This window comes from Delphinapterus leucas, chromosome 13, assembly GCF_059928025.1.
Source record: "Delphinapterus leucas isolate spDelLeu-1000000601 "Yukka" chromosome 13, BTC_Dleu_Yukka2, whole genome shotgun sequence".
Classification (NCBI taxonomy): domain Eukaryota; kingdom Metazoa; phylum Chordata; class Mammalia; order Artiodactyla; family Monodontidae; genus Delphinapterus; species Delphinapterus leucas.
This window is the reverse complement of record NC_143141.1, coordinates 81,244,962-81,259,617: the sequence shown is the minus strand read 5'-3', so window position 1 is coordinate 81,259,617 and position 14,656 is coordinate 81,244,962.

The following is a 14,656-nucleotide window of genomic DNA, read 5'->3' as shown; positions in this document are numbered from 1 at the left end:
TACGTCCGCCACCTCTTCTGATCTGGTAAGTCGAGGAATGGAGCGTGTGAAACAATCTTGTTCTGCACTGTGCTTGAGTCTTCAGGCAGCCGAGCTGGTGGTAAACAGGCAGGACCTGAGTCTGTTTCCTCCTTCGCACTTTGTTTTAAAACAAGTTGGGGGCCGCGATACTTACTAAGAAAATCCCGGCAAATTCGCAGGGCTTTGCTTGGGAGGAGAGGCGGTTGCCGGAGCCGCCGGGGCCGCAGGGGAGGTCATCTGTCTCCCACAGGTTCAAGGTACTCCCAGCCGCGGAGGGCTCGCAGGTGGGAGGCGCGGGGCGCGCTTCGGCTCCCCCCCGCCCCGGCCTGGGCGCGCAGCTCCACGGGTGACTCTGCACTTGGGTCTGGGCGGGGGCGCGCGCCTCGCGGGGCCGCCTCTCTGTCCATCCAACAGTTCGCCTGTCGCGCGGCCCGATCCCGGCAGCCAGCAACCGCCCGCGGCACAGCGCTGCGCCCTCGGCCCGGGGAGCGCCGACTGGGAGCCAGAGGCGAGGCGGCGTGCGGAGCTGGGACCAATGGGGCGGCGGCCGAGCGGCCGGCCCCGCCCCGCCCCGCCGGCGGCTCCCGGGCGCCGAGCTCCTGCCGGGCGGGACGGACAGACTGACCGACGCGGGCCGCCCGGCTCTCCTCGCCGCCGCTGCGGCGGGCGCAGGGCCGCGCGGAGACGCCTGATCCCTGCAGCGCCGGCGGGCGGCGTCGCAGAGCGGAGCCAGCCAGAGACGCCGGGACTCCTGCAGGTACCTGCTTGCGTCCCCTCCTCCCCCTGCGCACGGGAGACTTCTCCGTGCGACCCCGCAACTTTCCCCGCCTTTTTTTGCCCAGCCCCGCCGTGGCCCAGGTCACGGGTGCACGACCCCGCAGATCTACACCCGCAGGGGACTTCGCATCCTGCTGGGCGCCTGTCTCCGGCGCTGTCCATCCTCCAGTCCCCAGACCCGTCGTTGCTGGAGTCCTAAGGATCCGCCTGTTGCACGGGCTGTTGGCAGCCGAGGCAGTGTCTGGGTGCCTCGGAAAGCCGCAGGGAGGGTGTCTAGAATCCGCTCTTGAGCGCGGGGTGGAGGACGGATGGAGGCGGGAGAATCGAGGAGCCGGGGAAAGGCGGCACTTCGCGGAGGGGCATCCCTGGGGCGTTTCCTTAGCCGGGAAGCCGTTCCTTCTCATCCTCGAGAGGAGGCGCTTTCCTGACGAAAGTAAGTGCTTCCCAGGCCGCCTGCTCCGCCTTCTTCCCTGTCATTCTCCCCTCCCCTTTGCCCTGCAGCGGTGCGAGGCGCCCCGCGACAGTTGCTGGGAAGAGCGCAGCCGGGGCCCTTGCTCTGGTGCCGCGCTGAGCCCAGGGACTGCCGGCGCGCTCCGGTTGCGAGCGGCTTGGGGCTTGCAGGGCCCGTGTTGAGTCGCCCGCACACTGCGTTTGGATCAGTGGTAGCGATGGGAGTGGGTGCCTCGGGGTCGGGAACTTTCCTTTCCCGCGCCTCTCTGGGTGGCTGCCCGACTTCTGCAGGTGGATGGGCTGGCGAGCGAGGCAGACCTGCCGGCAGGGGCCGCGGCGAGGCGGGCTGGGCGCCTTTCGCATTGCAGAGATCATTCTGAACCGCCACCCGCGCCGCTTCCCCGGCTCTGCCTCTTGTCGTTTGTGCCCTTGGTGTCTCCAGCGTCTCGGCGGGGGACACTGAGCCGGTAGTCTAACTGAGGCAGCCCACGACTGGGGTGGACGGCAGCCAAGACCTACCTCCACCAGCGGGAATGGCCCTGGGGCCCTAGTCTGATGCTGGGGCGTGGTGGTGGGGTGTTTCTCCTCGCTCTCCTGGAGAGTAGACTCTTGATTTTTGTCTTTCATGTCACCCTCCGAGAGAGGAGCAGGTGAGAAAAACCGGATGGGAAACCTTCCCCTCCCTTTTCATGTATTTGCTTAAGTGATTTGCATAAGCGCTGGCTTAGAACTGTGTAAGTTACCCCTAGTTGCTCCCCTTTCTAGACTACTGCAAATACCTGCCCAGGTAAACAGGCAGCAAGCATTTTCCTGAGCACCTGCCCGCTTGCTAAAGTCAGATGCCCTAGTGCCTCCCTCCCCACATGTCTCAGGCTGAGAGAGGGTGGCATTGATTCTGTGGTTGAACTTGGTGTACTGGACAGGCCTCATTCTACCTCTGTTGTAAACTGCTTGAAGGCACTGATTCACTCAGAGTGTATCTACAACCAGCCCACAGTGGCTGGGCCAGTCCTTGGTCATACCCAGAGCATGGTGAAGTTTCTGCCTCCCAGTCTATTCCATTTTTCCTCACCAGATTCGTTCCTTCTCCTGTTCTAATATTAAATTAGCCATTTCAGAACTAGGAATTGTCAATATTAGGGTAGGGAGGAGATGATACTGAAGTACTCAAGAATTCTGAAGCCAGAGCATGTTGTGAATATTTTAAGGAGACTTGCAGGATCTGTGTGGACTCAGGCTTGTGTCTGAGCCATCATTACCTGGAAAATCAGCCTGAACCAAAAAAGCCATTAATGAATACAGCAAAGCTAAGGTTTTGCTGGTTAAAGTGTGCGAGAGCAAATTGGGAGGTTGGAAGCAACCTTTGTTGTGTTCAGAAATATTAAAAAGCCAATGCTCTGACACTTGAGTTTGCCAGCAAAGCACTAGTTAAGGTTTTTCTTCTTCCTTATTATTATTATTATTTTAAAGTAGGGGGAAAGTGGGCACTTCAGCCACCTCCTCTGTCTTCAGTGGATTTTGCCCTTCGCTGTAATCCTTCACAGACCCTGCCTCCCTCTGTTCTACCAGAGATCTCCATCTGCCCTGTGTCTGGCATTTGGGGCTGGGATGTGCGTCAGCTCCGAGAGACAGCAGGCATCACAAGGATTTTCCTCCACTTCTTTTTTTTTTCTGGCCTCGCCATGCGGGATCTTAGTTCCCCAGTTCCCCAGACCAGGGATTGGACCCAGGTCCCCTGCAGTGGAAGCGCGGAGTCTTAACCACTGGATGGCCAGGGAAGCCTTCTTTCTTTTTTTTTTTTTCTTTTTTTATAGATGATATTTATTGTCTGGATACCATATGCCAGCTATGCTGCTTGGCACTTTTCCAGGCATTATCTCATTTAATCCTCAGGACACCCCCATTGGGAAGTGAGGTTTCCCTTCTTGGTCACAGTGTTTCAGTGGGAGCCAGCAGTAGATGGAGCCCCTGTAGGGCATTCTGAGCCTGATGGGAGACCGCAGGGTGGGGCTGAGCCTGAGGTCTCACTGGCAGGTAAGGACAGCTATCCATGGTGGGGTGAGGCAGAGGGGCAGGTGGGCGTGCTTATTGTCTCTACTGATCAGGTGTCAGGAAGGTAGATCTGCCTGGGTGCCACTTGTGTGAAAAACCTACTAGGACTGGGGACCTGGGCTCTAGCCTGATTTCTACCTGCTTATGGCTCCTTGACTCAACATAAGTCACTTTCCTTCTCTGAGCCTCAGTCTCTTTATCTGCAAGGATGTAGACATCTGACATTGTTGTTACCCTGTACTAGGCACTATGCTGAAAGCTCTCCATGTATTAATTCACTTCATCCTGATGACAACCCTAGGAGGTAGGCTCTTTTATTATCCCATTTTAATTTAATTTTATTGGCTTAAAACAACAGAAAAATGTTCTCTTACAGTTCTGGAGGCTGGAAGTCCCAAATCAAGGTTACCCACAGGGGTACCCTCCCTCCAGAGGTTCTGTGGGCAATCTGTTCTTTGCCTATTCTAGCTTTTGGTGGCTCCAGGCATTCCTTGGCTTATGGCTACATAACTCTGACCTCTGCCTCCATGAATTAATCTATTGTAGATGAGAAAAAAGAGACAAATGAGTATCGTGTGCAAAGTCACATAACGAGGATGTTGTAAAGCCAGGATTCTATCCCTGGCAATCTGGCTGTGGAGCCACTGTGAGATTCTGTCCTTTTTGTTTGTCCCTATAGCCCTGACACTGTGCCCTGCGCTTAATAGGACTCAGACTGGGCTTGTTGAATGGTGACAGGGAGAGGTGGCTTGCTGTTACCAAGTGACTTTTTGGCCCCCTGTCTCCCCTTGGAAAGAAACTTGAAAACTATGCAAGAAAAATGTTCTTTTTTCTTTTGCCAAAGTTATCCTCTTTCCAATGGAATTCTGCCCAGCTAGTTGGGAAGAAAGGAGACAGATCATAAAGACTGTGGGCCAAGTCCACCATCTTTGTGTCTCACAAAGGAGGGCAGTGGATGTGGAGGGTCCTTGGAGGTGGTGGAGTTTGAATTTCATCCTGAAGCTGGCTTTTGGTTATTGCTCTTGGCTAGCCAGGGTGCTTAGTTGGAGCAGGGGAGGAGGAGAAAGTACTTTTTACTGTTGTTATTTTATTTTGCATTCAGTGACATGGTAGGTGAAACTTGGAGAGAAATCCCAAATGCGATGAGCACATCAATGACGTTTAGAATGTGCAGTCAAATGTAGAAGCTGATTTAGAAGAACTCCCATCCTTGTTTTCCTTTATCATTTCTTTAGATCACCCTTTGCAACTTTGCAACACACACACCTACCCCTTATAAAAGTAAACTCTTCTTGCTAAGCTATAAGTAGTTCCTAGATTAGGTTGTAGTGTTTTTCTTTGTGGGCAAGGGGGTCTTGCTGTTTCTGGAATCCTGAGGAGCCTTGCATCATGGTGGGTTTTTTTTTTTTTTTTTCAGAAGCTTTTCCAGCACATTTCTGCTTACTTTCTATTGGTCAGAATTGTGTAAGAGGCAGAGAAAGCAAGCAGCTTTTTAAAATATATATATATATATATTTTTAACTTTTAATTTTATACTGGAGTATAGTTGATTAACAATGTTGTGTTAGTTTCAGGTGTACAGCAAAGTGATTCAGTTATACATATACATGTATCTATTCTTTTTCAAATTCTTTTCCCATTTAGGTTGCTACATAATACTGAGCCGAGTTCCCTGTTGCACCATGGTTTGCTTGGAGTAGATACCTTATAAAATTGTCTTTAACTGAACAAGCGTTGGATGATAAAGGCCCAAGACCCCCTTTTAGGTGGTAACGTTACAGATCAGCAGTTAATGTTGACAGCAGCTGGCTACAGTGTGCTTGCCGAAGTTCCCAACGAATAAAGCATCCTGCTGGGGTCCTGAGCAGATCAGCTGAGCTCAACTGAGCACCCAGCAGATGCTCACCAATGTTGACTTAATGATTAACTTCTGTGGTCTTGTATATATCCTCTTTACATATACAATTATGCACAAGCATTTATTCAACAAGTATTTGAGTACTTACCCCATATTATGTACAAGGCTGGGGCTGGGTAGGAGACAGACGTTAAACAAATAAATGCAAACATTTGAGCAGAGGCAAATGTTCTAAAGAACTTCATCCGGGAGAGTAGCAAGGGTGGGAGGGTGCTAGTTTAGATGGGGGATCTGGGAAGACCTTTCTGAGGAAGAGACTTCTCCTTCTGAGGGATGGAGAAGAGTTTATCACGTGAAAAGGCAGAGAAAAAGATTTCCGGGCTGCACGGTGCGAGGATTCTACGGCAGGAATGAGCATTGACGGTTGGAGGAGCTCCAGGAGAACTGGCCGGGGCACTGGGAGAAGGTTGGAGAGGAGGGCAAGGGCCAGATCACGCCGTGTGCTTTGAGCCAACTTCAGGATCTTAGAGTTTATCCTGAGGGCTCTGAGAAAGAGATAATGGAATAGTGGCAGGGGAGTGTCAGCTTATGTTTCTAGAAGATCAACTGTGAAGGCTGTGAAAACGATATTAAAGAAGAAAAGATTAGAGAGGTTCCAGCATGGCAGTTGGGAGCCTAGTTAGAGGCATGCTGGGGATGTGGGACCTCAAGCCAGCTTGGACTGAGCGAGAATGAATGGGCGGTGAGGAAGTGGTACAGGTACAGGTTGATTATGAAACAAGAGACAGGGTGAGTGCAGGGGAGGGTTTGCATTTATGTCCATCTATGTGGAAGGTGACCGCGGCTGACGTTAGGGAGCTGGTCCAGCTCCTCAATAAACCAACACATACCCGTCTCTGTATGTGGGGTTACGTGGTACGTACTAGCACTTCTAGAAGGTTAGACATTTGTCTGACTGTGTCTCCAATTGCTGGGTAAGTTTAAGTGTATCACTTGTCCTTCCCTGTTTTTTTTTTCCCACAGCCTGGAAATGTTATGATTAAAAAACTAGATAATCTTTCTATGAGTATTCTTCTTCCATAATGTCATTTATATGTGTTAATTTGGATTGTTTATATAAATTGAATTAGGAGAACTAGGAGTGGGTATGTGGGAACATTTGTGGCGAGATTCTAAGCATTTGGTCCTTGATGATCACTGGTAAGCTGCTTTCGAATTGGCTTAAATGGAGAGAAATCAGTGATCAGCTTGGTGGTGAGGAGATGCCAAGCCTCTCCAAGATGTATGGGGGTGAGGCCCAATGGGGAGCCTGAGGCATGGCTAGAGGCCAATTTTCTGTGTTTCAGTGGAATCTTCCTTTACCAGGTCTTCCTCGTCACATGAGACTCTTCCTCTTTACTCACTGGTATCTTGTAAAAAGATGCAAGAGAGCAACATATGGTCTGTCATCTGGGAACCCATGTTTAGTGGAATATGTTGGCCTAAAGATCAATAAGGAACATCACAGATAGCCTGATGGAGTCTTGAAGAAGCGGTGGGTGAGTTCCCAGTGACCAATTTATAGTTGTAAGGAGAGCATAAAAAGGACCATATAATTGAAAATTACTCCAAACATTGGTTCAGAGGCCTTTTGAAGACTTCTTTCAGTAATGGTGACTTATATCCTGACAAATAATTAGTGTGTTGAGATAAAAGGATATCAGCAGACTAGCATTTTGGGCTTGAACATGTTTACATTTTTTTACTTACATTCTTCTATGAACTGGTTTGGCTTTTCCTAAGCCCTGAGTGGCCTGCCAAAGTGAACCTAAAATCATCTCCTGTGATTTACTTAAGGTAAAGAGTTTATTTGGCTAAGGAGATGGGAGATCTCTGTGGTTAAAGATCGTGGTTTGCAGATTTGGATACGCCTGGGTTCTGGGAAAAGTATTTCAGCACTTCTGTCATTGAGCACTTCTGTGAGTAAATCATACCTTCTGGGTAGTGTTTTCTTGTGGGTTTTTAAGATCCCAGTTTTCTAAGCGTGGTACCCTCATGAGGCCACTGACATAAGACCTCTGCCTGGCCTCTACCTCTTGGTCATGAGCTGTTGCCTGGCCAAGATTTATCCCCTAGGCTGTTTCAAGGTTGAGCCTTCTTGGTGAAGCTTGTCTCCTCTGTGCTAAATGTGTAAATAAAAAGTGTCATTATGTGACAGTGTTTATCTATCTATCTATCTATCAATCATCTATGCTGAGGTGCAAAACGATATCAATATCCCCATACATTATCATCTCCTTAAATCACAAATCCTACAGTGTAGGCTCTCCAAATATGCAAAAATAGGAATCTTATGAAAGTTCATATGGGGCCTGAGAGCTTCACCTTTAAGCATTTTCCACAGGCTTCTGGATCTAAATAGAAATCAAATGTCAGAATGGTGCCTCTTTTTGGTGATGAGCACTGAGTTCTCTTTTCCCAGCTCCTCCAGACTTAAAATGTGGAAGGTGCAGCACACTTTGCCTTCTCATCTTGTGTCTTTTATATGGCACTTTGAAGTAGAGAGTACCCAGGAGGACGTACAGTTATATAATGTGGCCCTAAACTCTCCTGGCTTTGCTTTTTTACCAGTTGCTCCTATCACCCGTATCAACAGTTGCACGCCAGCAAGCCCTGTTTTACAATCCTTCATTTGTAAGTTAGTGTCAGCGATTCGGAAATAATTCCCACTTAAGCGTTATTAGGCATCAGGGTTAGGTTTCAGAGTGCCCCACGATTGCAGAATTAAGTCCTAAGGAGTGGGGCGGTAGATGGCTATGAGTAGTGGACATGCAAGACTGTGTGGTGTAGACGGGAGGGGATGGAGCTCTCTCTCCTGGGGACAGGGTCCTGCCGCACACACCCATCTTCTCAGACGCAAGCCTCGAGGAGGAAGGGCGCCCGTTAGTGTGGGCTGCTTAGCTGATTGGGCAAAATCCACAAAAAAGTACCGTATCGGGTAGAGAGTTTCAGTTTTGCAAGGTGAACGGTTGCACAACATCATGAATGCATTTAATGCCATTGAACTGTACACTTCAAAATGGTTGAGATGGTAACTTTTAGGTATTTTACCACAATAAAAAATTTGGAAGAAGGAGAAATTGAGATTCCAGTGCTATGAAATAACGTTTTCAAGTGTTTTTCTCTCAGGACTTTACATGCTTAAAAATTATTGAGAACCCCCCAAGAGCTTTTGTTAATGTGGGTTATATCTGTCAATATTTATATTAGAAATGAAAATGGATGCATTTCAAAGTATTTAATTATTAGTTCATTAAAAATAACAGTAATCATCTCATAACATGTTAACATAAATGGCATATTTTAATGAAAAGTAACTAGCTTTTTTTTTTTTTTTTTTTTTGGTACGCGGGCCTCTCTCACTGTTGCTGCCTCTCCTGTTGCGGAGCACAGGCTCCGGACGCGCAGGCTCAGCGGCCATGGCTCACGGGCGCAGCCGCTCCGCGGCATGTGGGATCTTCCCAGACCAGGGCACGAACCCGCGTCCCCTGCATCGGCAGGTGGACTCTCAACCACTGCGCCAACAGGGAAGCCCAGTAACTAGCTTTTTTAAACAACAAAATTATGAGTGGCATTGTTTTACACTTTTACAAATTTATTTACTGTCCGGTTTAATAGAGCACAATGGAATTCTTAGAGTTGCTTCTCTATTAAGTCTGTTATGTTTTCAAACATCATACATCCTCTGGAAAACTCCATAGGACACTTGTGAGAGAATGAGAGGGAAACGGGAAGATAACATCTTAGTTTATTATGAAAACAGTTTTGACCTCATGAATACTTTAAAGAATCTTAGGAACCTCAGAGTTTCCTGACCACACTTTGAGAACTACTGCTATAGAATAAATCTCCAGCCAAGTTAATTTTTGGTTGTGTTATATGTTTTAGTCTCTTTTCCTCTAATATTATCTGAATTTGAACTTTAGCAATTCCATATATTGCTTATCTATGATTTCAAATGAAAGAACTAGGTGGCTCCTTAAAAAAAAGAACTATCGTATCATTTGTTTTTCTCAAGCATGCATTTTTATTTACTATGGAATGAGGACTTCCTTTCAACATCTCAGAAGGAAAGTCTGCACCCCTCCAGAGGCTGTGCTGAAAGCTGTCCCTGGGGCTCTGTCCTACTGTCACATGTTACTGCTGCGCTCACTGGAGGGCTTGGGGGCTCTCCTTTTCCTCCTCTTCTATCCCACCTCATTCTTCATTGTATGGAGAACTTGGAAACTCAGAGAGAGGTGAGCACACATAGGACGTAGATTGGAGAAAGGAGAGGTGTGAAAATTTATTTTAATACGTCAAATTGAAAACTTTCTGACTTGCATCACTGGGGATCTCATTATTTTATAATTTTTTCGGATCGATAAAGTATGGAATTAGTCATAGCGGATAGTTCTGGGCAAAGCGTTAAAAAAATCCTCTCAGGATGGTTTTCAGGAGCTGGATGTTTGTGAAGCATACAAACATTTTTCCTCCCTTCCAAATAATGGATTAGGTGTTCTATAAACCATCATATTTATTAGGTGCTATATGAGCCATCATATTTAAAATGTTAAGTGAAAGGTTTTCTTTGCACCCCATGAGATAAATCGTCACTGTGGCAACTTACTGCAGCAACAGACATTTGGCTCCTTCAGAGTTTTGTTGTAAATGTGCTGAGGATTTATGATTTGGCAAAATCTGGGACTCCTAGCAGCAATAAATACTTTTCTACAATCCTTTGGAAAGACCATAATGTGTCAGGTGTGCAGACTAGGCAGAAACAATAGCTTGGTCAGGCATTGTCATCCTGTTGTCCTGGAGTCTCCAGGAAAGACTGTATGATGTGAAGACCCCTTCCAAACAGCCTTGTCCACTCTTTTGAGCAGGAAAATCCTTGTCTTTACTCTCATGCAGAGCATTAATTTAGTTATGCTTCCACCAAACAGCTCTCCCACTTCTCTGCTGTATATCGGATGGTGATACCACTGTGTACTGGTGACGTTGCTTACAAATATGGTTCAGTTCTGCAAGCATGGCGGGTGGTGCCTACGTAGTGTGAGATGTGTACGTGGGCGCGTGTGCATGTGCGCACACGTGTAGTACATCAAAGGGGAGTGTCCTGGAAGAGGTGACATTGGAGCTGATTTCTTGAAGACAGAACTGGAACTAACTGGAAAAGAAGGGAACAGAGGGAACAGCTTCAATGAGAAAGAGAGTGAGCCATAAGGTTGGGGATGGGAAAGAATCTGATGGGGCTGAGGCAGAGGGGTTGGAAGTAGGTTGGGGGACGCAGCCGTCAGAGAGGCAGGCAGGGATGTTCTTGCTTTGACATCAGTGGAGGAGTTTGAACTCTATCCCAAACACACTGGGGAGCCACTGAAGCTTTATCTAAACGACACGTTCTGACTTGTAGTTTAGAAAAGTCTCTCTGGCTGCCTGCGGAGGCGGAAGGGGTGTCAGTGAGAAGGGGGTGCCAGATGCTGTCACTGACTCGTCTACTAGTGGGATTTGGGTGCATTAGAGCAGGGCCTCTATCACCCAGGTAGTTAGTTTGACCTGTTCCTTAGACTTCTACATTCTTTATCTTTATATTTTAAGGTCAAGAATAGAGACCTCTCTGGGAAGGTTGAATGGAATTTTTGGCCACACATCTGCTTCCACTTCCTGCAGCCCCATAATTTCCTTTGGGTAATTATTCCTCCCCGTTTGAACGTTGTCTTGGTGGGATGGTAAGTGTTAAGGATTTCCCCGAGGTTCCTTCTGCCCCAGTCCAGCCATTGGGTGGGCAGGTGACGTTGCCCAGCCTATCAGGCGCTCTGTCAGTGGAGGGACTGGAGGATGGAAGAGTCCACTGGCGTGTTCCTTGTTCTGCCTAACCAGACGTCTTCTTCTATCAGTTGTTTCTGTTTCCATGTCCTTCAGAAGTGCCCTGGCTCCTGTCTGTTGCCAGGTGTGGTTCTTCAGACTTCTTTGGTCCTGAGAGCTTCAGATAGCCTCTGACTGACGCACACTGGATTTGCTAGTGAGCCCCCTGGTTGTTGTTTGTATACAAAGGGCCTCCGGTGACGTGGGAAGTGTCCGAAGGCCTTACTTCACACCAGAGCATGAAGACGAATCTCATGGCCTTTTCTACTGGTTTTGAAAGGGGAACAGGGCAAACACAGGGTAGTGTTTGCTGAAAGGGAATGAGGGAAGTACTGAAAGGGACACAGGAGACCAAGGCCCTGCCAGTGAACGTTGCGGGCCTCCCAATGTTGCCACAGGTGATCCTGGCTGCAGGTGTGTCTACCTGGGTGTGTGTGTGTGCGTGTGTGTGTGAAAATAGCATCAAAGAGATGGGGCAATCGCTGTGTATTTAGAATTTCAGTTCTTACTCAGATGACACTCAGGGCTCTGGCAATATTTATGTAGTACTTATATAAATAAAGTATTGGGTACTGCTTGAAATGTGATATACATAATAACTCATTTGTTTCTCATCATAATACCTCAAGGTAGGTATTATCATTTTATCTTATATTACTTGTTCATCTATCTATCTATTTATCTATCTATCTAATCTATGTATCTACCAACAGATGAAGAAACATCAATGAGAGATTTTAATAATTTACCCAAGTCATAGAACTAGAAAGTGGCAGAATTGGAATTCAAATCAGGTCAGGCTAAGTACAGAGTCTATGCTCTTGCCTATGAATGTGAACCTTAGCTTTAGATACTATCTACAGTCAGGAAGACTGACTGTACATACTTTGTTGAGAAAAGTGCACAAAAAAATTGTGACCCTTGTATTGAATACCTGTACTCTATACAATGACCTTTGAAGATGTTTTGTAGGTTTTCATAGAAAGAACATGAGATGATAAAGGTTACGTGTATTCTTCCCACCCCACACTTATCTAGGGATATAGGATAAAAGTGAAGTTTGCTGTAAGTACATGAGCCTGGTGTGTGAGGACAGACAGCCAACAGGAGCAGAGTATGACCAGCTCACCCACACGGGCCTCGCTCGGGGAGCCGGGCTTGGGCCCAGGGCTTGCCATCTCCCATGTGGACTTAACCATTCTGAACTTCAATTTCCTCATCCGTAAATGGTGGATTATAATAATGCCTGCCTCTCTGGGTGGATCTGGGGATGAAAGAAGATCATTCACTCATCCATTGTTTCTTGCTGGACATTAAGGATGCAAAAATTAAGAAAAAATAGGCCCTGCCTTTGAAGAGCTCACAGGGTCATGGTGGAGGCTTCGAGGAAATTGTTCTACTGCAGCTCAGCAAGTTATATACTCAGATGGAGGCAGATACTGGCGGATGGGGGATGGGGGGACCTGGTTTTGGGGTAGGGAGAGGTCAGGGGTCAGGGCTTGGTTTTGAAGAATATGATAGAGAATATGAGTCTTGAAGGGCATTCTGAGCAAACAAGTGAGAAGTTAGGGGCACTTGTGGAGAATTTCAAGTAATTCTTTACAGTTCTAGAGTTTGAGTTGGGTTGTGACAGGTGAGGATAATGGATGAGGAATGATAATAATACTGACAGCTAACATTTAATTGAGCATTAACTATGTACCAAGCACAGAGAGCTTTATTTGTATTATCTCATTTTTAGGCCTTGTCACTGCCCGATGTGCTATGTGATATTTTGTAGCCATGTTTCACAAATGAGGAAATTGAGGCTCAGAGAACTTAAATGACTTGCCCAAGTCAAATGGTTAGTGAGTGGCGGAGCTGGGATTGAGACTCAAGCCGTCTGGATCCAGAGTTTATCCTGAAGGCCAAGGGAGCCATCAAGCACATTAAGGTTGTGCATTTTAGAAGGTAACTTTAGCTTGGATTGAAGAATGAATCTGAGAGTAGGGAATGGGGACAGGCCTAAGGCAGGGAGGACGGTCAGAAGTCTATGGAGTAAACCATGGAAAAATACCAAGCGTCTGAATGAAAGCAGAGGCAGGAGAGCGAGAGGGGAAGGAAAGGGACTTGAGAGATATTTGGGAGCAGAGGATGAAAGGAAAGTGTGGACGTGTTTATTTCAAGGTCCCATTAGGACAGTTGAATGGATACATCCAGTAGGCAGTTCCATGAGTCCACAATGTAGGAGGAAGCTTAGGGCTGGAGATCCACACCTGACCTCTGGAGTTGGGTGAAATTTTCAGGGAGAAGAACTGCGGGATGAGGAAGTACCCACGGGGTGGGGAGGTGACACAGACTTGAGACCTGCAGATTGTATCCAGGCTACAGATCTGTTTGATTTGGCTTTACAGTATTAAAACATTAACAACAAAGTTGATAACAGTGAAAAAGTTGGGAAAGTTCCCATAAAAATAAGATTTGTGGGCATTCTTGACAGTGTGGGGCAGTCTGGCCACCTGATGCTCACAAATAAGGGACAACGGTCCTTTTTTGGCAGGGCTGGTGCTCTCCAGCTTGTCACAATGGCCAGGTGACCTCCTTTCTCATTTTGGGCACCTGCTGAGCCCCTGCAGGTATTTTTTCAGATTTAAGATTTGGGAAGAGGAAGCAGAGTTTCATAGGAAACCAAGAATAAGTAGCCAGACAAGTGGCGTCAGTGAACGGCAGGGGCCGCGAGGTCAGCAGTGACAGATGCCTCGGACAAGTGAGTCAACGCACAGCCGGGTTTGGCACCTGAAGATGCCTTTAGCAAAAACACTTAGTGCGGCATTAGGGTAGGTATTGTAGCAGAAGAGGGAAGGATGAGTGTAAAAAATGTTTTCAAGCAGCTGTGTTGCAAAGAGGAATTTGGGGTTGGGAGATTTTATTTTGTGTTATTTTTTGATATGTGAATGTCTTCAGCACATCTATATAAGGACGTATGTGATATAAAATAGTACTTTCTTCATTTACCCTTGACTTACATTTTATAACTACAAGGAATCCAGTCTTGGCTTTGGTTGTTTAGCAGATTATCCTACAAGAAAAAGGTTGTTCTCATTAAAACTACCTGCTCCCAGGGTATAGGATGGCGTGAGGTGCTTTATATGCCTATGAAGACGGCCCTGTGAACTTCTGATTTTACCAGCATTCAATGCAGTTTTGCTATTCTGATATGTAAGCAGCAGTGCCTTTAGAGGGGTAATTCCACATTTTAGCAACAGCAAGTTAAGTCAAGCCGTGGCCATGTGGTGATTTATAACCTGCATTTACTTATGCCTTTGTAAGCTGTCCATTTCCTTTTTTATCATTTGCCAGGTGGAATCTGTGTGATGATCGTATCAACCAGCATCCCTTCTATTTCAGTCTGGGTTTGTGTGCTTTTATTGGTTTTATGCCATATGCCAATTTTTCCATTTACTTTTTTTGTATTTGTTATGCTATAGCTTGATCTAACTTATTGTGTGTGTGTGTGTGTGTGTGTGTGTGTGTGTGTGTGTGTGTTGGAACTATCTTGTCTTTGATGTAAAACTCTTTTTATTAAGGAAAAAAATGTATCTCCCTTCTTCAGTGGCTGATAAATAAGCTACT